The following is a 20488-nucleotide window of genomic DNA, read 5'->3' as shown; positions in this document are numbered from 1 at the left end:
GGCATCTCTTCCAAAGCGTGACATGTAGCGATGACGAGCAGACTTTTTGCCTTCCACAACTTGTTTGGCTGCTGTGCTTCTTGGCCAGGGATGCATGAGAAGCGCTCTGGTCCCTGCCAGGCGCTTGTGTTAGCTGCAGGGAGAGCTGAGAAGTGGCAGCTGTGGCTGCCAGCATGGTGGAGCATGAGCAGCCGGCTCCCAGGCCAAATGGCCCAAAGAAATGGTGGCAAGGGGCCGTGCTGAGAACTGCAGAGGAAGGCAAAAAACCGCCGGGGACCAGTGCCAACGTGCCCCAGGGGAAAAAGTTCCTTGCTGAGCCCAGTGCTGGCCATGGGCTGTTCCCTGAGCATGTGAGCCAGACCTGGCTCCTTGTCCCACAGGCTGCTCATGCTTCCCAGGAGCTGCCCAAGCCCTATCCTCCCTTGAGCTGGAGCTATCTGGCGGACTTGCCAGAGTGCCCAAGTGCCTCTGAGCTGATAGACCTTGTGGGCAAGAATCCTTGCTGTCCCTGTGTAGGACACCAGTGGGTGTTCCAAAGCACTGCAAGCCCTTGCAAGCCCTTGCAAGCCCTCGACATCCTATCTCTTACGGCTCCTGAGCGTTGCTCTGTAGGAGATGAGGATGGTGAGCTGTGCAGTGCTCCTCAAGAAGGAATTGCCTTGGTCTTGCCACTGCTATCCAGTTGAAAAGGATTTGCATCCATGAGCCGAGCTTGGAAGGTGGCCCTGCCAGCAGATTGTCTTGCAGCGGAGAACCTCCAGCAGCCTCATGCAAGGTTTTCTTCCCTCAGCCCCTGGCCTGTGATTCCAGCAGCTCCTCAAGTGCTTCCTGTCAGATGTGCTGGGGCTGCCCCCGGGCCAGCTCTGGCAGTGGACACGGGAGGCTGCTCCTCTGGATCCTGCGTGGGGCCTGGCGACCACTGCGTTGCCGGGTGCTGGCATTGTGACATGGGGGTGACACAGCCGCATATGTGCAGCCCTTTGGAGGAAGCCTTTGGGGTGCTGGCTCCAAATCAGTCCCTGTAGCTACAAAATAGGGGAGTAAGCAACCTAACAGAGTCCCTTTTTTGCAAAAAGACAGTGTGGATTTGTTGCCAGTGCAGCCTTCCTTCCAGTAGCAATACTGCCTGTAGTATCATGTATGGAGGCCTCAGGGCTCGCTCAGGGCTTGTCACGCAGAACTGCAGGCCTGACAGAGCAGAACTGCTCTCCTCTCCTCTCCTCTCCTCCCCTCCCCTCTTCTCTTCTCTCCTGTCCGCCAGTCCAATATCTAAGAGACTGTTTGCCTGAAAGGACAGAGGGTTTTCAGTTCCAAAATCAATGTCAAGGACACATAACACAATGAATTTTATTTTATTTTGTTGTTAATTTATTAATTTTCTTGATTTTATGTTAATTCATGTTATGTTATTTCATGTCATTTTTTTTCCCTTTGTGACTCTGTTTCAGAACCCAGGCTCACAAGCATTAGCTCAAGCCCAAGTGTAGCCAGGAGTAGGCTGAGGCATTCTTCAGTTTAGCATGAGAAAAGATCCCTTGCAGGCTGGCAATGGCAAGTCCCAGAGCTGCAGAGAGCAGCAGCAGGAACAGAGGCCAAGCTGTCCGCGGTTCCTGCAGAGGGAGAACCTTGACAAGGAGTTGTGGGACTGACCATGCACAAAAGAGGAAGAAGAAGAAGAAGAAGAAGAAGAAGAAGAAGAAGAAGAGGAAGAAGAGGAAGAAGAGGAAGAAGAGGTGAGTGGTACCGTGGCATCTCTTCCAAAGCGTGACATGTAGCGATGACGAGCAGACTTTTTACCTTCCACAACTTGTTTGGCTGCTGTGCTTCTTGGCCAGGGATGCATGAGAAGCGCTCTGGTCCCTGCCAGGCGCTTGTGTTAGCTGCAGGGAAAGCTGAGAAGTGGCAGCTGCAGCTGCCAGCATGGTGGAGCATGAGCAGCCGGCTCCCAGGCCAAATGGCCCAAAGAAATGGTGGCAAGGGGCCGTGCTGAGAACTGCAGAGGAAGGCAAAAATCCGCCGGGGACCAGTGCCAATGTGCCCCAGGGGAAAAAGTTCCTTTGTGAGCCCAGTGCTGGCCATGGGCTGTTCCCTGAGCATGTGAGCCAGAGCTGGCTCCTTGTCCCACAGGCTGCTCATGCTTCCCAGGAGCTGCCCAAGCCCTATCCTCCCTTGAGCTGGAGCTATCTGGCGGACTTTCCAGAGTGCCCAAGTGCCTCTGAGCTGATAGACCTTGTGGGCAAGAATCCTTGCTGTCCCTGTGTAGGACACCAGTGGGTGTTCCAAAGCACTGCAAGCCCTTGCAAGCCCTTGCAAGCCCTCGACATCCTATCTCTTAGGGCTCCTGAGCGTTGCTCTGTAGGAGATGAGGATGGTGAGCTGTGCAGTGCTCCTCAAGAAGGAATTGCCTTGGTCTTGCCACTGCTATCCAGTTGAAAAGGATTTGCATCCATGAGCCGAGCTTGGAAGGTGGCCCTGCCAGCAGATTGTCTTGCAGCGGAGAACCTCCAGCAGCCTCATGCAAGGTTTTCTTCCCTCAGCCCCTGGCCTGTGATTCCAGCAGCTCCTCAAGTGCTTCCTGTCAGATGTGCTGGGGCTGCCCCCGGGCCAGCTCTGGCAGTGGACACGGGAGGCTGCTCCTCTGGATCCTGCGTGGGGCCTGGCGACCACTGCGTTGCCGGGTGCTGGCATTGTGACATGGGGGTGACACAGCCGCATATGTGCAGCCCTTTGGAGGAAGCCTTTGGGGTGCTGGCTCCAAATCAGTCCCTGTACCTACAAAATAGGGGAGTAAGCAACCTAACAGAGTCCCTTTTTTGCAAAAAGACAGTGTGGATTTGTTGCCAGTGCAGCCTTCCTTCCAGTAGCAATACTGCCTGTAGTATCATGTATGGAGGCCTCAGGGCTCGCTCAGGGCTTGTCACGCAGAACTGCAGGCCTGACAGAGCAGAACTGCTCTCCTCTCCTCTCCTCTCCTCCCCTCCCCTCTTCTCTTCTCTCCTGTCCGCCAGTCCAATATCTAAGAGACTGTTTGCCTGAAAGGACAGAGGGTTTTCAGTTCCAAAATCAATGTCAAGGACACATAACACAATGAATTTTATTTTATTTTGTTGTTAATTTATTAATTTTCTTGATTTTATGTTAATTCATGTTATGTTATTTCATGTCATTTTTTTTCCCTTTGTGACTCTGTTTCAGAACCCAGGCTCACAAGCATTAGCTCAAGCCCAAGTGTAGCCAGGAGTAGGCTGAGGCATTCTTCAGTTTAGCATGAGAAAAGATCCCTTGCAGGCTGGCAATGGCAAGTCCCAGAGCTGCAGAGAGCAGCAGCAGGAACAGAGGCCAAGCTGTCCGCGGTTCCTGCAGAGGGAGAACCTTGACAAGGAGTTGTGGGACTGACCATGCACAAAAGAGGAAGAAGAAGAAGAAGAAGAAGAAGAAGAAGAAGAAGAAGAAGAAGAAGAAGAAGAGGAAGAAGAGGAAGAAGAGGAAGAAGAGGTGAGTGGTACCGTGGCATCTCTTCCAAAGCGTGACATGTAGCGATGACGAGCAGACTTTTTACCTTCCACAACTTGTTTGGCTGCTGTGCTTCTTGGCCAGGGATGCATGAGAAGCGCTCTGGTCCCTGCCAGGCGCTTGTGTTAGCTGCAGGGAAAGCTGAGAAGTGGCAGCTGCGGCTGCCAGCATGGTGGAGCATGAGCAGCCGGCTCCCAGGCCAAATGGCCCAAAGAAATGGTGGCAAGGGGCCGTGCTGAGAACTGCAGAGGAAGGCAAAAATCCGCCGGGGACCAGTGCCAATGTGCCCCAGGGGAAAAAGTTCCTTTGTGAGCCCAGTGCTGGCCATGGGCTGTTCCCTGAGCATGTGAGCCAGAGCTGGCTCCTTGTCCCACAGGCTGCTCATGCTTCCCAGGAGCTGCCCAAGCCCTATCCTCCCTTGAGCTGGAGCTATCTGGCGGACTTGCCAGAGTGCCCAAGTGCCTCTGAGCTGATAGACCTTGTGGGCAAGAATCCTTGCTGTCCCTGTGTAGGACACCAGTGGGTGTTCCAAAGCACTGCAAGCCCTTGCAAGCCCTTGCAAGCCCTCGACATCCTATCTCTTAGGGCTCCTGAGCGTTGCTCTGTAGGAGATGAGGATGGTGAGCTGTGCAGTGCTCCTCAAGAAGGAATTGCCTTGGTCTTGCCACTGCTATCCAGTTGAAAAGGATTTGCATCCATGAGCCGAGCTTGCAAGGTGGCCCTGCCAGCAGATTGTCTTGCAGCGGAGAACCTCCAGCAGCCTCATGCAAGGTTTTCTTCCCTCAGCCCCTGGCCTGTGATTCCAGCAGCTCCTCAAGTGCTTCCTGTCAGATGTGCCGGGGCTGCCCCCGGGCCAGCTCTGGCAGTGGACACGGGAGGCTGCTCCTCTGGATCCTGCGTGGGGCCTGGTGACCACTGCGTTGCCGGGTGCTGGCATTGTGACATGGGAGTGACACAGCCACATATGTGCAGCCCTTTGGAGGAAGCCTTTGGGGTGCTGGCTCCAAATCAGTCCCTGTACCTACAAAATAGGGGAGTAAGCAACCTAACAGAGTCCCTTTTTTGCAAAAAGACAGTGTGGATTTGTTGCCAGTGCAGCCTTCCTTCCAGTAGCAATACTGCCTGTAGTATCACGTATGGAGGCCTCAGGGCTCGCTCAGGGCTTGTCACGCAGAACTGCAGGCCTGACAGAGCAGAACTGCTCTCCTCTCCTCTCCTCTCCTCTCCTCTCCTCTCCTCTCCTCTCCTCTCCTCTCCTCTCCTCTTCTCTCCTGTCCGCCAGTCCAATATCTAAGAGACTGTTTGCCTGAAAGGACAGAGGGTTTTCAGTTCCAAAATCAATGTCAAGGACACATAACACAATGAATTGTATTTGATTTTGTTGTTAATTTATTAATTTTCTTGATTTTATGTTAATTCATGTTATGTTATTTCATGTCATTTTTTTTCCCTTTGTGACTCTGTTTCAGAACCCAGGCTCACAAGCATTAGCTCAAGCCCAAGTGTAGCCAGGAGTAGGCTGAGGCATTCTTCAGTTTAGCATGAGAAAAGATCCTTTGCAGGCTGGCAAAGGCAAGTCCCAGAGCTGCAGAGAGCAGCAGCAGGAATAGAGGCCAAGCTGTCCGCGGTTCCTGCAGAGGGAGAACCTTGACAAGGAGTTGTGGGACTGACCATGCACAAAAGAGGAAGAAGAAGAAGAAGAAGAAGAAGAAGAAGAAGAAGAGGAAGAAGAGGAAGAAGAGGAAGAAGAGGAAGAAGAGGTGAGTGGTACCGTGGCATCTCTTCCAAAGCGTGACATGTAGCAATGACGAGCAGACTTTTTGCCTTCCACAACTTGTTTGGCTGCTGTGCTTCTTGGCCAGGGATGCATGAGAAGCGCTCTGGTCCCTGCCAGGCGCTTGTGTTAGCTGCAGGGAGAGCTGAGAAGTGGCAGCTGTGGCTGCCAGCATGGTGGAGCATGAGCAGCCGGCTCCCAGGCCAAATGGCCCAAAGAAATGGTGGCAAGGGGCCGTGCTGAGAACTGCAGAGGAAGGCAAAAAACCGCCGGGGACCAGTGCCAACGTGCCCCAGGGGAAAAAGTTCCTTGCTGAGCCCAGTGCTGGCCATGGGCTGTTCCCTGAGCATGTGAGCCAGACCTGGCTCCTTGTCCCACAGGCTGCTCATGCTTCCCAGGAGCTGCCCAAGCCCTATCCTCCCTTGAGCTGGAGCTGTCTGGCGGACTTGCCAGAGTGCCCAAGTGCCTCTGAGCTGATAGACCTTGTGGGCAAGAATCCTTGCTGTCCCTGTGTAGGACACCAGTGGGTGTTCCAAAGCACTGCAAGCCCTTGCAAGCCCTTGCAAGCCCTCGACATCCTATCTCTTACGGCTCCTGAGCGTTGCTCTGTAGGAGATGAGGATGGTGAGCTGTGCAGTGCTCCTCAAGAAGGAATTGCCTTGGTCTTGCCACTGCTATCCAGTTGAAAAGGATTTGCATCCATGAGCCGAGCTTGGAAGGTGGCCCTGCCAGCAGATTGTCTTGCAGCGGAGAACCTCCAGCAGCCTCATGCAAGGTTTTCTTCCCTCAGCCCCTGGCCTGTGATTCCAGCAGCTCCTCAAGTGCTTCCTGTCAGATGTGCTGGGGCTGCCCCCGGGCCAGCTCTGGCAGTGGACACGGGAGGCTGCTCCTCTGGATCCTGCGTGGGGCCTGGCGACCACTGCGTTGCCGGGTGCTGGCATTGTGACATGGGGGTGACACAGCCGCATATGTGCAGCCCTTTGGAGGAAGCCTTTGGGGTGCTGGCTCCAAATCAGTCCCTGTACCTACAAAATAGGGGAGTAAGCAACCTAATAGAGTCCCTTTTTTGCAAAAAGACAGTGTGGATTTGTTGCCAGTGCAGCTTCCCTTCCAGTAGCAATACTGCCTGTAGTATCATGTATGGAGGCCTCAGGGCTCGCTCAGGGCTTGTCACGCAGAACTGCAGGCCTGACAGAGCAGAACTGCTCTCCTCTCCTCTCCTCTCCTCCCCTCCCCTCTTCTCTTCTCTCCTGTCCGCCAGTCCAATATCTAAGAGACTGTTTGCCTGAAAGGACAGAGGGTTTTCAGTTCCAAAATCAATGTCAAGGACACATAACACAATGAATTTTATTTTATTTTGTTGTTAATTTATTAATTTTCTTGATTTTATGTTAATTCATGTTATGTTATTTCATGTCATTTTTTTTCCCTTTGTGACTCTGTTTCAGAACCCAGGCTCACAAGCATTAGCTCAAGCCCAAGTGTAGCCAGGAGTAGGCTGAGGCATTCTTCAGTTTAGCATGAGAAAAGATCCCTTGCAGGCTGGCAATGGCAAGTCCCAGAGCTGCAGAGAGCAGCAGCAGGAACAGAGGCCAAGCTGTCCGCGGTTCCTGCAGAGGGAGAACCTTGACAAGGAGTTGTGGGACTGACCATGCACAAAAGAGGAAGAAGAAGAAGAAGAAGAAGAAGAAGAAGAAGAAGAAGAAGAAGAAGAAGAGGAAGAAGAGGAAGAAGAGGAAGAAGAGGTGAGTGGTACCGTGGCATCTCTTCCAAAGCGTGACATGTAGCGATGACGAGCAGACTTTTTACCTTCCACAACTTGTTTGGCTGCTGTGCTTCTTGGCCAGGGATGCATGAGAAGCGCTCTGGTCCCTGCCAGGCGCTTGTGTTAGCTGCAGGGAAAGCTGAGAAGTGGCAGCTGCGGCTGCCAGCATGGTGGAGCATGAGCAGCCGGCTCCCAGGCCAAATGGCCCAAAGAAATGGTGGCAAGGGGCCGTGCTGAGAACTGCAGAGGAAGGCAAAAATCCGCCGGGGACCAGTGCCAATGTGCCCCAGGGGAAAAAGTTCCTTTGTGAGCCCAGTGCTGGCCATGGGCTGTTCCCTGAGCATGTGAGCCAGACCTGGCTCCTTGTCCCACAGGCTGCTCATGCTTCCCAGGAGCTGCCCAAGCCCTATCCTCCCTTGAGCTGGAGCTATCTGGCGGACTTTCCAGAGTGCCCAAGTGCCTCTGAGCTGATAGACCTTGTGGGCAAGAATCCTTGCTGTCCCTGTGTAGGACACCAGTGGGTGTTCCAAAGCACTGCAAGCCCTTGCAAGCCCTTGCAAGCCCTCGACATCCTATCTCTTACGGCTCCTGAGCGTTGCTGTGTAGGAGATGAGGATGGTGAGCTGTGCAGTGCTCCTCAAGAAGGAATTGCCTTGGTCTTGCCACTGCTATCCAGTTGAAAAGGATTTGCATCCATGAGCCGAGCTTGGAAGGTGGCCCTGCCAGCAGATTGTCTTGCAGCGGAGAACCTCCAGCAGCCTCATGCAAGGTTTTCTTCCCTCAGCCCCTGGCCTGTGATTCCAGCAGCTCCTCAAGTGCTTCCTGTCAGATGTGCTGGGGCTGCCCCCGGGCCAGCTCTGGCAGTGGACACGGGAGGCTGCTCCTCTGGATCCTGCGTGGGGCCTGGTGACCACTGCGTTGCCGGGTGCTGGCATTGTGACATGGGGGTGACACAGCCGCGTATGTGCAGCCCTTTGGAGGAAGCCTTTGGGGTGCTGGCTCCAAATCAGTCCCTGTACCTACAAAATAGGGGAGTAAGCAACCTAACAGAGTCCCTTTTTTGCAAAAAGACAGTGTGGATTTGTTGCCAGTGCAGCCTTACTTCCAGTAGCAATACTGCCTGTAGTATCACGTATGGAGGCCTCAGGGCTCGCTCAGGGCTTGTCACGCAGAACTGCAGGCCTGACAGAGCAGAACTGCTCTCCTCTCCTCTCCTCTCGTCCCCTCTTCTCTTCTCTCCTGTCCGCCAGTCCAATATCTAAGAGACTGTTTGCCTGAAAGGACAGAGGGTTTTCAGTTCCAAAATCAATGTCAAGGACACATAACACAATGAATTTTATTTTATTTTGTTGTTAATTTATTAATTTTCTTGATTTTATGTTAATTCATGTTATGTTATTTCATGTCATTTTTTTTCCCTTTGTGACTCTGTTTCAGAACCCAGGCTCACAAGCATTAGCTCAAGCCCAAGTGTAGCCAGGAGTAGGCTGAGGCATTCTTCAGTTTAGCATGAGAAAAGATCCCTTGCAGGCTGGCAATGGCAAGTCCCAGAGCTGCAGAGAGCAGCAGCAGGAACAGAGGCCAAGCTGTCCGCGGTTCCTGCAGAGGGAGAACCTTGACAAGGAGTTGTGGGACTGACCATGCACAAAAGAGGAAGAAGAAGAAGAAGAAGAAGAAGAAGAAGAAGAAGAAGAAGAAGAAGAGGAAGAAGAGGAAGAAGAGGAAGAAGAGGTGAGTGGTACCGTGGCATCTCTTCCAAAGCGTGACATGTAGCGATGACGAGCACTTTTTGCCTTCCACAACTTGTTTGGCTGCTGTGCTTCTTGGGCAGGGATGCATGAGAAGCGCTCTGGTCCCTGCCAGGCGCTTGTGTTAGCTGCAGGGAGAGCTGAGAAGTGGCAGCTGCGGCTGCCAGCATGGTGGAGCATGAGCAGCCGGCTCCCAGGCCAAATGGCCCAAAGAAATGGTGGCAAGGGGCCGTGCTGAGAACTGCAGAGGAAGGCAAAAATCCGCCGGGGACCAGTGCCAATGTGCCCCAGGGGAAAAAGTTCCTTTGTGAGCCCAGTGCTGGCCATGGGCTGTTCCCTGAGCATGTGAGCCAGAGCTGGCTCCTTGTCCCACAGGCTGCTCATGCTTCCCAGGAGCTGCCCAAGCCCTATCCTCCCTTGAGCTGGAGCTATCTGGCGGACTTGCCAGAGTGCCCAAGTGCCTCTGAGCTGATAGACCTTGTGGGCAAGAATCCTTGCTGTCCCTGTGTAGGACACCAGTGGGTGTTCCAAAGCACTGCAAGCCCTTGCAAGCCCTTGCAAGCCCTCGACATCCTATCTCTTACGGCTCCTGAGCGTTGCTCTGTAGGAGATGAGGATGGTGAGCTGTGCAGTGCTCCTCAAGAAGGAATTGCCTTGGTCTTGCCACTGCTATCCAGTTGAAAAGGATTTGCATCCATGAGCCGAGCTTGGAAGGTGGCCCTGCCAGCAGATTGTCTTGCAGCGGAGAACCTCCAGCAGCCTCATGCAAGGTTTTCTTCCCTCAGCCCCTGGCCTGTGATTCCAGCAGCTCCTCAAGTGCTTCCTGTCAGATGTGCTGGGGCTGCCCCCGGGCCAGCTCTGGCAGTGGACACGGGAGGCTGCTCCTCTGGATCCTGCGTGGGGCCTGGTGACCACTGCGTTGCCGGGTGCTGGCATTGTGACATGGGGGTGACACAGCCGCGTATGTGCAGCCCTTTGGAGGAAGCCTTTGGGGTGCTGGCTCCAAATCAGTCCCTGTACCTACAAAATAGGGGAGTAAGCAACCTAACAGAGTCCCTTTTTTGCAAAAAGACAGTGTGGATTTGTTGCCAGTGCAGCCTTACTTCCAGTAGCAATACTGCCTGTAGTATCATGTATGGAGGCCTCAGGGCTCGCTCAGGGCTTGTCACGCAGAACTGCAGGCCTGACAGAGCAGAAGTGCTCTCCTCTCCTCTCCTCTCCTCCCCTCTTCTCTTCTCTCCTGTCCGCCAGTCCAATATCTAAGAGACTGTTTGCCTGAAAGGACAGAGGGTTTTCAGTTCCAAAATCAATGTCAAGGACACATAACACAATGAATTTTATTTTATTTTGTTGTTAATTTATTAATTTTCTTGATTTTATGTTAATTCATTTTATGTTATTTCATGTCATTTTTTTTCCCTTTGTGACTCTGTTTCAGAACCCAGGCTCACAAGCATTAGCTCAAGCCCAAGTGTAGCCAGGAGTAGGCTGAGGCATTCTTCAATTTAGCCTGAGAAAAGATCCCTTGCAGGCTGGCAATGGCAAGTCCCAGAGCTGCAGAGAGCAGCAGCAGGAACAGAGGCCAAGCTGTCCGCGGTTCCTGCAGAGGGAGAACCTTGACAAGGAGTTGTGGGACTGACCATGCACAAAAGAGGAAGAAGAAGAAGAAGAAGAAGAAGAGGAAGAAGAGGAAGAAGAGGAAGAAGAGGTGAGTGGTACCGTGGCATCTCTTCCAAAGCGTGACATGTAGCGATGACGAGCAGACTTTTTGCCTTCCACAACTTGTTTGGCTGCTGTGCTTCTTGGGCAGGGATGCATGAGAAGCGCTCTGGTCCCTGCCAGGCGCTTGTGTTAGCTGCAGGGAGAGCTGAGAAGTGGCAGCTGCGGCTGCCAGCATGGTGGAGCATGAGCAGCCGGCTCCCAGGCCAAATGGCCCAAAGAAATGGTGGCAAGGGGCCGTGCTGAGAACTGCAGAGGAAGGCAAAAATCCACCGGGGACCAGTGCCAATGTGCCCCAGGGGAAAAAGTTCCTTTGTGAGCCCAGTGCTGGCCATGGGCTGTTCCCTGAGCATGTGAGCCAGACCTGGCTCCTTGTCCCACAGGCTGCTCATGCTTCCCAGGAGCTGCCCAAGCCCTATCCTCCCTTGAGCTGGAGCTATCTGGCGGACTTGCCAGAGTGCCCAAGTGCCTCTGAGCTGATAGACCTTGTGGGCAAGAATCCTTGCTGTCCCTGTGTAGGACACCAGTGGGTGTTCCAAAGCACTGCAAGCCCTTGCAAGCCCTTGCAAGCCCTCGACATCCTATCTCTTACGGCTCCTGAGCGTTGCTGTGTAGGAGATGAGGATGGTGAGCTGTGCAGTGCTCCTCAAGAAGGAATTGCCTTGGTCTTGCCACTGCTATCCAGTTGAAAAGGATTTGCATCCATGAGCCGAGCTTGGAAGGTGGCCCTGCCAGCAGATTGTCTTGCAGCGGAGAACCTCCAGCAGCCTCATGCAAGGTTTTCTTCCCTCAGCCCCTGGCCTGTGATTCCAGCAGCTCCTCAAGTGCTTCCTGTCAGATGTGCTGGGGCTGCCCCCGGGCCAGCTCTGGCAGTGGACACGGGAGGCTGCTCCTCTGGATCCTGCGTGGGGCCTGGTGACCACTGCGTTGCTGGGTGCTGGCATTGTGACATGGGGGTGACACAGCCGCGTATGTGCAGCCCTTTGGAGGAAGCCTTTGGGGTGCTGGCTCCAAATCAGTCCCTGTACCTACAAAATAGGGGAGTAAGCAACCTAACAGAGTCCCTTTTTTGCAAAAAGACAGTGTGGATTTGTTGCCAGTGCAGCCTTCCTTCCAGTAGCAATACTGCCTGTAGTATCACGTATGGAGGCCTCAGGGCTCGCTCAGGGCTTGTCACGCAGAACTGCAGGCCTGACAGAGCAGAACTGCTCTCCTCTCCTCTCCTCTCCTCCCCTCCCCTCTTCTCTTCTCTCCTGTCCGCCAGTCCAATATCTAAGAGACTGTTTGCCTGAAAGGACAGAGGGGTTTCAGTTCCAAAATCAATGTCAAGGACACATAACACAATGAATTTTATTTTATTTTGTTGTTAATTTATTAATTTTCTTGATTTTATGTTAATTCATGTTATGTTATTTCATGTCATTTTTTTTCCCTTTGTGACTCTGTTTCAGAACCCAGGCTCACAAGCATTAGCTCAAGCCCAAGTGTAGCCAGGAGTAGGCTGAGGCATTCTTCAGTTTAGCATGAGAAAAGATCCCTTGCAGGCTGGCAATGGCAAGTCCCAGAGCTGCAGAGAGCAGCAGCAGGAACATAGGCCAAGCTGTCCGCGGTTCCTGCAGAGGGAGAACCTTGACAAGGAGTTGTGGGACTGACCATGCACAAAAGAGGAAGAAGAAGAAGAAGAAGAAGAAGAAGAAGAAGAAGAGGAAGAAGAGGAAGAAGAGGAAGAAGAGGTGAGTGGTACCGTGGCATCTCTTCCAAAGCGTGACATGTAGCGATGACGAGCAGACTTTTTGCCTTCCACAACTTGTTTGGCTGCTGTGCTTCTTGGCCAGGGATGCATGAGAAGCGCTCTGGTCCCTGCCAGGCGCTTGTGTTAGCTGCAGGGAGAGCTGAGAAGTGGCAGCGGCGGCTGCCAGCATGGTGGAGCATGAGCAGCCGGCTCCCAGGCCAAATGGCCCAAAGAAATGGTGGCAAGGGGCCGTGCTGAGAACTGCAGAGGAAGGCAAAAATCCGCCGGGGACCAGTGCCAACGTGCCCCAGGGGAAAAAGTTCCTTTGTGAGCCCAGTGCTGGCCATGGGCTGTTCCCTGAGCATGTGAGCCAGACCTGGCTCCTTGTCCCACAGGCTGCTCATGCTTCCCAGGAGCTGCCCAAGCCCTATCCTCCCTTGAGCTGGAGCTATCTGGCGGACTTGCCAGAGTGCCCAAGTGCCTCTGAGCTGATAGACCTTGTGGGCAAGAATCCTTGCTGTCCCTGTGTAGGACACCAGTGGGTGTTCCAAAGCACTGCAAGCCCTTGCAAGCCCTTGCAAGCCCTCGACATCCTATCTCTTACGGCTCCTGAGCGTTGCTGTGTAGGAGATGAGGATGGTGAGCTGTGCAGTGCTCCTCAAGAAGGAATTGCCTTGGTCTTGCCACTGCTATCCAGTTGAAAAGGATTTGCATCCATGAGCCGAGCTTGGAAGGTGGCCCTGCCAGCAGATTGTCTTGCAGCGGAGAACCTCCAGCAGCCTCATGCAAGGTTTTCTTCCCTCAGCCCCTGGCCTGTGATTCCAGCAGCTCCTCAAGTGCTTCCTGTGAGATGTGCTGGGGCTGCCCCCGGGCCAGCTCTGGCAGTGGACACGGGAGGCTGCTCCTCTGGATCCTGCGTGGGGCCTGGTGACCACTGCGTTGCTGGGTGCTGGCATTGTGACATGGGGGTAACACAGCCGCGTATGTGCAGCCCTTTGGAGGAAGCCTTTGGGGTGCTGGCTCCAAATCAGTCCCTGTACCTACAAAATAGGGGAGTAAGCAACCTAACAGAGTCCCTTTTTTGCAAAAAGACAGTGTGGATTTGTTGCCAGTGCAGCCTTCCTTCCAGTAGCAATACTGCCTGTAGTATCACGTATGGAGGCCTCAGGGCTCGCTCAGGGCTTGTCACGCAGAACTGCAGGCCTGACAGAGCAGAACTGCTCTCCTCTCCTCTCCTCTCCTCCCCTCCCCTCTTCTCTTCTCTCCTGTCCGCCAGTCCAATATCTAAGAGACTGTTTGCCTGAAAGGACAGAGGGTTTTCAGTTCCAAAATCGATGTCAAGGACACATAACACAATGAATTTTATTTTATTTTGTTGTTAATTTATTAATTTTCTTGATTTTATGTTAATTCATGTTATGTTATTTCATGTCATTTTTTTTCCCTTTGTGACTCTGTTTCAGAACCCAGGCTCACAAGCATTAGCTCAAGCCCAAGTGTAGCCAGGAGTAGGCTGAGGCATTCTTCAGTTTAGCATGAGAAAAGATCCCTTGCAGGCTGGCAATGGCAAGTCCCAGAGCTGCAGAGAGCAGCAGCAGGAACAGAGGCCAAGCTGTCCGCGGTTCCTGCAGAGGGAGAACCTTGACAAGGAGTTGTGGGACTGACCATGCACAAAAGAGGAAGAAGAAGAAGAAGAAGAAGAAGAAGAAGAAGAAGAAGAAGAAGAAGAAGAAGAGGAAGAAGAGGAAGAAGAGGAAGAAGAGGAAGAAGAGGAAGAAGAGGTGAGTGGTACCGTGGCATCTCTTCCAAAGCGTGACATGTAGCGATGACGAGCAGACTTTTTGCCTTCCACAACTTGTTTGGCTGCTGTGCTTCTTGGGCAGGGATGCATGAGAAGCGCTCTGGTCCCTGCCAGGTGCTTGTGTTAGCTGCAGGGAGAGCTGAGAAGTGGCAGCGGCGGCTGCCAGCATGGTGGAGCATGAGCAGCCGGCTCCCAGGCCAAATGGCCCAAAGAAATGGTGGCAAGGGGCCGTGCTGAGAACTGCAGAGGAAGGCAAAAATCCGCCGGGGACCAGTGCCAATGTGCCCCAGGGGAAAAAGTTCCTTTGTGAGCCCAGTGCTGGCCATGGGCTGTTCCCTGAGCATGTGAGCCAGAGCTGGCTCCTTGTCCCACAGGCTGCTCATGCTTCCCAGGAGCTGCCCAAGCCCTATCCTCCCTTGAGCTGGAGCTATCTGGCGGACTTGCCAGAGTGCCCAAGTGCCTCTGAGCTGATAGACCTTGTGGGCAAGAATCCTTGCTGTCCCTGTGTAGGACACCAGTGGGTGTTCCAAAGCTCTGCAAGCCCTTGCAAGCCCTTGCAAGCCCTTGCAAGCCCTCGACATCCTATCTCTTAGGGCTCCTGAGCGTTGCTCTGTAGGAGATGAGGATGGTGAGCTGTGCAGTGCTCCTCAAGAAGGAATTGCCTTGGTCTTGCCACTGCTATCCAGTTGAAAAGGATTTGCATCCATGAGCCGAGCTTGGAAGGTGGCCCTGCCAGCAGATTGTCTTGCAGCGGAGAACCTCCAGCAGCCTCATGCAAGGTTTTCTTCCCTCAGCCCCTGGCCTGTGATTCCAGCAGCTCCTCAAGTGCTTCCTGTCAGATGTGCTGGGGCTGCCCCCGGGCCAGCTCTGGCAGTGGACACGGGAGGCTGCTCCTCTGGATCCTGCGTGGGGCCTGGTGACCACTGCGTTGCTGGGTGCTGGCATTGTGACATGGGGGTGACACAGCCGCGTATGTGCAGCCCTTTGGAGGAAGCCTTTGGGGTGCTGGCTCCAAATCAGTCCCTGTACCTACAAAATAGGGGAGTAAGCAACCTAACAGAGTCCCTTTTTTGCAAAAAGACAGTGTGGATTTGTTGCCAGTGCAGCCTTCCTTCCAGTAGCAATACTGCCTGTAGTATCACGTATGGAGGCCTCAGGGCTCGCTCAGGGCTTGTCACGCAGAACTGCAGGCCTGACAGAGCAGAACTGCTCTCCTCTCCTCTCCTCTCCTCCCCTCCCCTCTTCTCTTCTCTCCTGTCCGCCAGTCCAATATCTAAGAGACTGTTTGCCTGAAAGGACAGAGGGTTTTCAGTTCCAAAATCAATGTCAAGGACACATAACACAATGAATTTTATTTTATTTTGTTGTTAATTTATTAATTTTCTTGATTTTATGTTAATTCATGTTATGTTATTTCATGTCATTTTTTTTCCCTTTGTGACTCTGTTTCAGAACCCAGGCTCACAAGCATTAGCTCAAGCCCAAGTGTAGCCAGGAGTAGGCTGAGGCATTCTTCAGTTTAGCATGAGAAAAGATCCCTTGCAGGCTGGCAAAGGCAAGTCCCAGAGCTGCAGAGAGCAGCAGCAGGAATAGAGGCCAAGCTGTCCGCGGTTCCTGCAGAGGGAGAACCTTGACAAGGAGTTGTGGGACTGACCATGCACAAAAGAGGAAGAAGAAGAAGAAGAAGAAGAAGAAGAGGAAGAAGAGGTGAGTGGTACCGTGGCATCTCTTCCAAAGCGTGACATGTAGCGATGACGAGCAGACTTTTTGCCTTCCACAACTTGTTTGGCTGCTGTGCTTCTTGGCCAGGGATGCATGAGAAGCGCTCTGGTCCCTGCCAGGCGCTTGTGTTAGCTGCAGGGAGAGCTGAGAAGTGGCAGCGGCGGCTGCCAGCATGGTGGAGCATGAGCAGCCGGCTCCCAGGCCAAATGGCCCAAAGAAATGGTGGCAAGGGGCGGTGCTGAGAACTGCAGAGGAAGGCAAAAAACCGCCGGGGACCAGTGCCAATGTGCCCCAGGGGAAAAAGTTCCTTTGTGAGCCCAGTGCTGGCCATGGGCTGTTCCCTGAGCATGTGAGCCAGAGCTGGCTCCTTGTCCCACAGGCTGCTCATGCTTCCCAGGAGCTGCCCAAGCCCTATCCTCCCTTGAGCTGGAGCTATCTGGCGGACTTGCCAGAGTGCCCAAGTGCCTCTGAGCTGATAGACCTTGTGGGCAAGAATCCTTGCTGTCCCTGTGTAGGACACCAGTGGGTGTTCCAAAGCACTGCAAGCCCTTGCAAGCCCTTGCAAGCCCTTGCAAGCCCTCGACATCCTATCTCTTACGGCTCCTGAGCGTTGCTCTGTAGGAGATGAGGATGGTGAGCTGTGCAGTGCTCCTCAAGAAGGAATTGCCTTGGTCTTGCCACTGCTATCCAGTTGAAAAGGATTTGCATCCATGAGCCGAGCTTGGAAGGTGGCCCTGCCAGCAGATTGTCTTGCAGCGGAGAACCTCCAGCAGCCTCATGCAAGGTTTTCTTCCCTCAGCCCCTGGCCTGTGATTCCAGCAGATCCTCAAGTGCTTCCTGTCAGATGTGCTGGGGCTGCCCCCGGGCCAGCTCTGGCAGTGGACACGGGAGGCTGCTCCTCTGGATCCTGCGTGGGGCCTGGTGACCACTGCGTTGCCGGGTGCTGGCATTGTGACATGGGGGTGACACAGCCGCGTATGTGCAGCCCTTTGGAGGAAGCCTTTGGGGTGCTGGCTCCAAATCAGTCCCTGTACCTACAAAATAGGGGAGTAAGCAACCTAACAGAGTCCCTTTTTTGCAAAAAGACAGTGTGGATTTGTTGCCAGTGCAGCCTTACTTCCAGTAGCAATACTGCCTGTAGTATCACGTATGGAGGCCTCAGGGCTCGCTCAGGGCTTGTCACGCAGAACTGCAGGCCTGACAGAGCAGAACTGCTCTCCTCTCCTCTCCTCTCCTCCCCTCTTCTCTTCTCTCCTGTCCGCCAGTCCAATATCTAAGAGACTGTTTGCCTGAAAGGACAGAGGGTTTTCAGTTCCAAAATCAATGTCAAGGACACATAACACAATGAATTTTATTTTATTTTGTTGTTAATTTATTAATTTTCTTGATTTTATGTTAATTCATGTTATTTTATTTCATGTCATTTTTTTTCCCTTTGTGACTCTGTTTCAGAACCCAGGCTCACAAGCATTAGCTCAAGCCCAAGTGTAGCCAGGAGTAGGCTGAGGCATTCTTCAGTTTAGCAGGAGAAAAGATCCCTTGCAGGCTGGCAATGGCAAGTCCCAGAGCTGCAGAGAGCAGCAGCAGGAACAGAGGCCAAGCTGTCCGCGGTTCCTGCAGAGGGAGAACCTTGACAAGGAGTTGTGGGACTGACCATGCACAAAAGAGGAAGAAGAAGAAGAAGAAGAAGAAGAAGAAGAAGAAGAAGAAGAAGAAGAAGAAGAAGAGGAAGAAGAGGAAGAAGAGGAAGAAGAGGTGAGTGGTACCGTGGCATCTCTTCCAAAGCGTGACATGTAGCGATGACGAGCAGACTTTTTGCCTTCCACAACTTGTTTGGCTGCTGTGCTTCTTGGCCAGGGATGCATGAGAAGCGCTCTGGTCCCTGCCAGGCGCTTGTGTTAGCTGCAGGGAGAGCTGAGAAGTGGCAGCGGCGGCTGCCAGCATGGTGGAGCATGAGCAGCCGGCTCCCAGGCCAAATGGCCCAAAGAAATGGTGGCAAGGGGCGGTGCTGAGAACTGCAGAGGAAGGCAAAAAACCGCCGGGGACCAGTGCCAATGTGCCCCAGGGGAAAAAGTTCCTTTGTGAGCCCAGTGCTGGCCATGGGCTGTTCCCTGAGCATGTGAGCCAGACCTGGCTCCTTGTCCCACAGGCTGCTCATGCTTCCCAGGAGCTGCCCAAGCCCTATCCTCCCTTGAGCTGGAGCTATCTGGCGGACTTGCCAGAGTGCCCAAGTGCCTCTGAGCTGATAGACCTTGTGGGCAAGAATCCTTGCTGTCCCTGTGTAGGACACCAGTGGGTGTTCCAAAGCACTGCAAGCCCTTGCAAGCCCTTGCAAGCCCTTGCAAGCCCTCGACATCCTATCTCTTACGGCTCCTGAGCGTTGCTCTGTAGGAGATGAGGATGGTGAGCTGTGCAGTGCTCCTCAAGAAGGAATTGCCTTGGTCTTGCCACTGCTATCCAGTTGAAAAGGATTTGCATCCATGAGCCGAGCTTGGAAGGTGGCCCTGCCAGCAGATTGTCTTGCAGCGGAGAACCTCCAGCAGCCTCATGCAAGGTTTTCTTCCCTCAGCCCCTGGCCTGTGATTCCAGCAGATCCTCAAGTGCTTCCTGTCAGATGTGCTGGGGCTGCCCCCGGGCCAGCTCTGGCAGTGGACACGGGAGGCTGCTCCTCTGGATCCTGCGTGGGGCCTGGTGACCACTGCGTTGCCGGGTGCTGGCATTGTGACATGGGGGTGACACAGCCGCGTATGTGCAGCCCTTTGGAGGAAGCCTTTGGGGTGCTGGCTCCAAATCAGTCCCTGTAGCTACAAAATAGGGGAGTAAGCAACCTAACAGAGTCCCTTTTTTGCAAAAAGACAGTGTGGATTTGTTGCCAGTGCAGCCTTCCTTCCAGTAGCAATACTGCCTGTAGTATCACGTATGGAGGCCTCAGGGCTCGCTCAGGGCTTGTCACGCAGAACTGCAGGCCTGACAGAGCAGAACTGCTCTCCTCTCCTCTCCTCTCCTCCCCTCTTCTCTTCTCCCCTGTCCGCCAGTCCAATATCTAAGAGACTGTTTGCCTGAAAGGACAGAGGGTTTTCAGTTCCAAAATCAATGTCAAGGACACATAACACAATGAATTTTATTTTATTTTGTTGTTAATTTATTAATTTTCTTGATTTTATGTTAATTCATGTTATGTTATTTCATGTCATTTTTTTTCCCTTTGTGACTCTGTTTCAGAACCCAGGCTCACAAGCATTAGCTCAAGCCCAAGTGTAGCCAGGAGTAGGCTGAGGCATTCTTCAGTTTAGCATGAGAAAAGATCCCTTGCAGGCTGGCAATGGCAAGTCCCAGAGCTGCAGAGAGCAGCAGCAGGAACAGAGGCCAAGCTGTCCGCGGTTCCTGCAGAGGGAGAACCTTGACAAGGAGTTGTGGGACTGACCATGCACAAAAGAGGAAGAAGAAGAAGAAGAAGAAGAAGAAGAAGAAGAAGAAGAAGAAGAAGAAGAAGAAGAGGAAGAAGAGGAAGAAGAGGTGAGTGGTACCGTGGCATCTCTTCCAAAGCGTGACATGTAGCGATGACGAGCAGACTTTTTGCCTTCCACAACTTGTTTGGCTGCTGTGCTTCTTGGGCAGGGATGCATGAGAAGCGCTCTGGTCCCTGCCAGGCACTTGTGTTAGCTGCAGGGAGAGCTGAGAAGTGGCAGCGGCGGCTGCCAGCATGGTGGAGCATGAGCAGCCAGCTCCCAGGCCAAATGGCCCAAAGAAATGGTGGCAAGGGGCCGTGCTGAGAACTGCAGAGGAAGGCAAAAATCCGCCGGGGACCAGTGCCAATGTGCCCCAGGGGAAAAAGTTCCTTTGTGAGCCCAGTGCTGGCCATGGGCTGTTCCCTGAGCATGTGAGCCAGACCTGGCTCCTTGTCCCACAGGCTGCTCATGCTTCCCAGGAGCTGCCCAAGCCCTATCCTCCCTTGAGCTGGAGCTATCTGGCGGACTTGCCAGAGTGCCCAAGTGCCTCTGAGCTGATAGACCTTGTGGGCAAGAATCCTTGCTGTCCCTGTGTAGGACACCAGTGGGTGTTCCAAAGCACTGCAAGCCCTTGCAAGCCCTTGCAAGCCCTCGACATCCTATCTCTTAGGGCTCCTGAGCGTTGCTCTGTAGGAGATGAGGATGGTGAGCTGTGCAGTGCTCCTCAAGAAGGAATTGCCTTGGTCTTGCCACTGCTATCCAGTTGAAAAGGATTTGCATCCATGAGCCGAGCTTGGAAGGTGGCCCTGCCAGCAGATTGTCTTGCAGCGGAGAACCTCCAGCAGCCTCATGCAAGGTTTTCTTCCCTCAGCCCCTGGCCTGTGATTCCAGCAGCTCCTCAAGTGCTTCCTGTCAGATGTGCTGGGGCTGCCCCCGGGCCAGCTCTGACAGTGGACACGGGAGGCTGCTCCTCTGGATCCTGCGTGGGGCCTGGTGACCACTGCGTTGCCGGGTGCTGGCATTGTGACATGGGGGTGACACAGCCGCGTATGTGCAGCCCTTTGGAGGAAGCCTTTGGGGTGCTGGCTCCAAATCAGTCCCTGTACCTACAAAATAGGGGAGTAAGCAACCTAACAGAGTCCCTTTTTTGCAAAAAGACAGTGTGGATTTGTTGCCAGTGCAGCCTTACTTCCAGTAGCAATACTGCCTGTAGTATCACGTATGGAGGCCTCAGGGCTCGCTCAGGGCTTGTCACGCAGAACTGC

The sequence above is a fragment of the Caloenas nicobarica genome, chromosome 14, assembly GCF_036013445.1.
Source record: "Caloenas nicobarica isolate bCalNic1 chromosome 14, bCalNic1.hap1, whole genome shotgun sequence".
NCBI classification, from domain to species: Eukaryota; Metazoa; Chordata; class Aves; order Columbiformes; family Columbidae; genus Caloenas; species Caloenas nicobarica.
Note: the sequence above shows the minus strand (reverse complement) of the source record.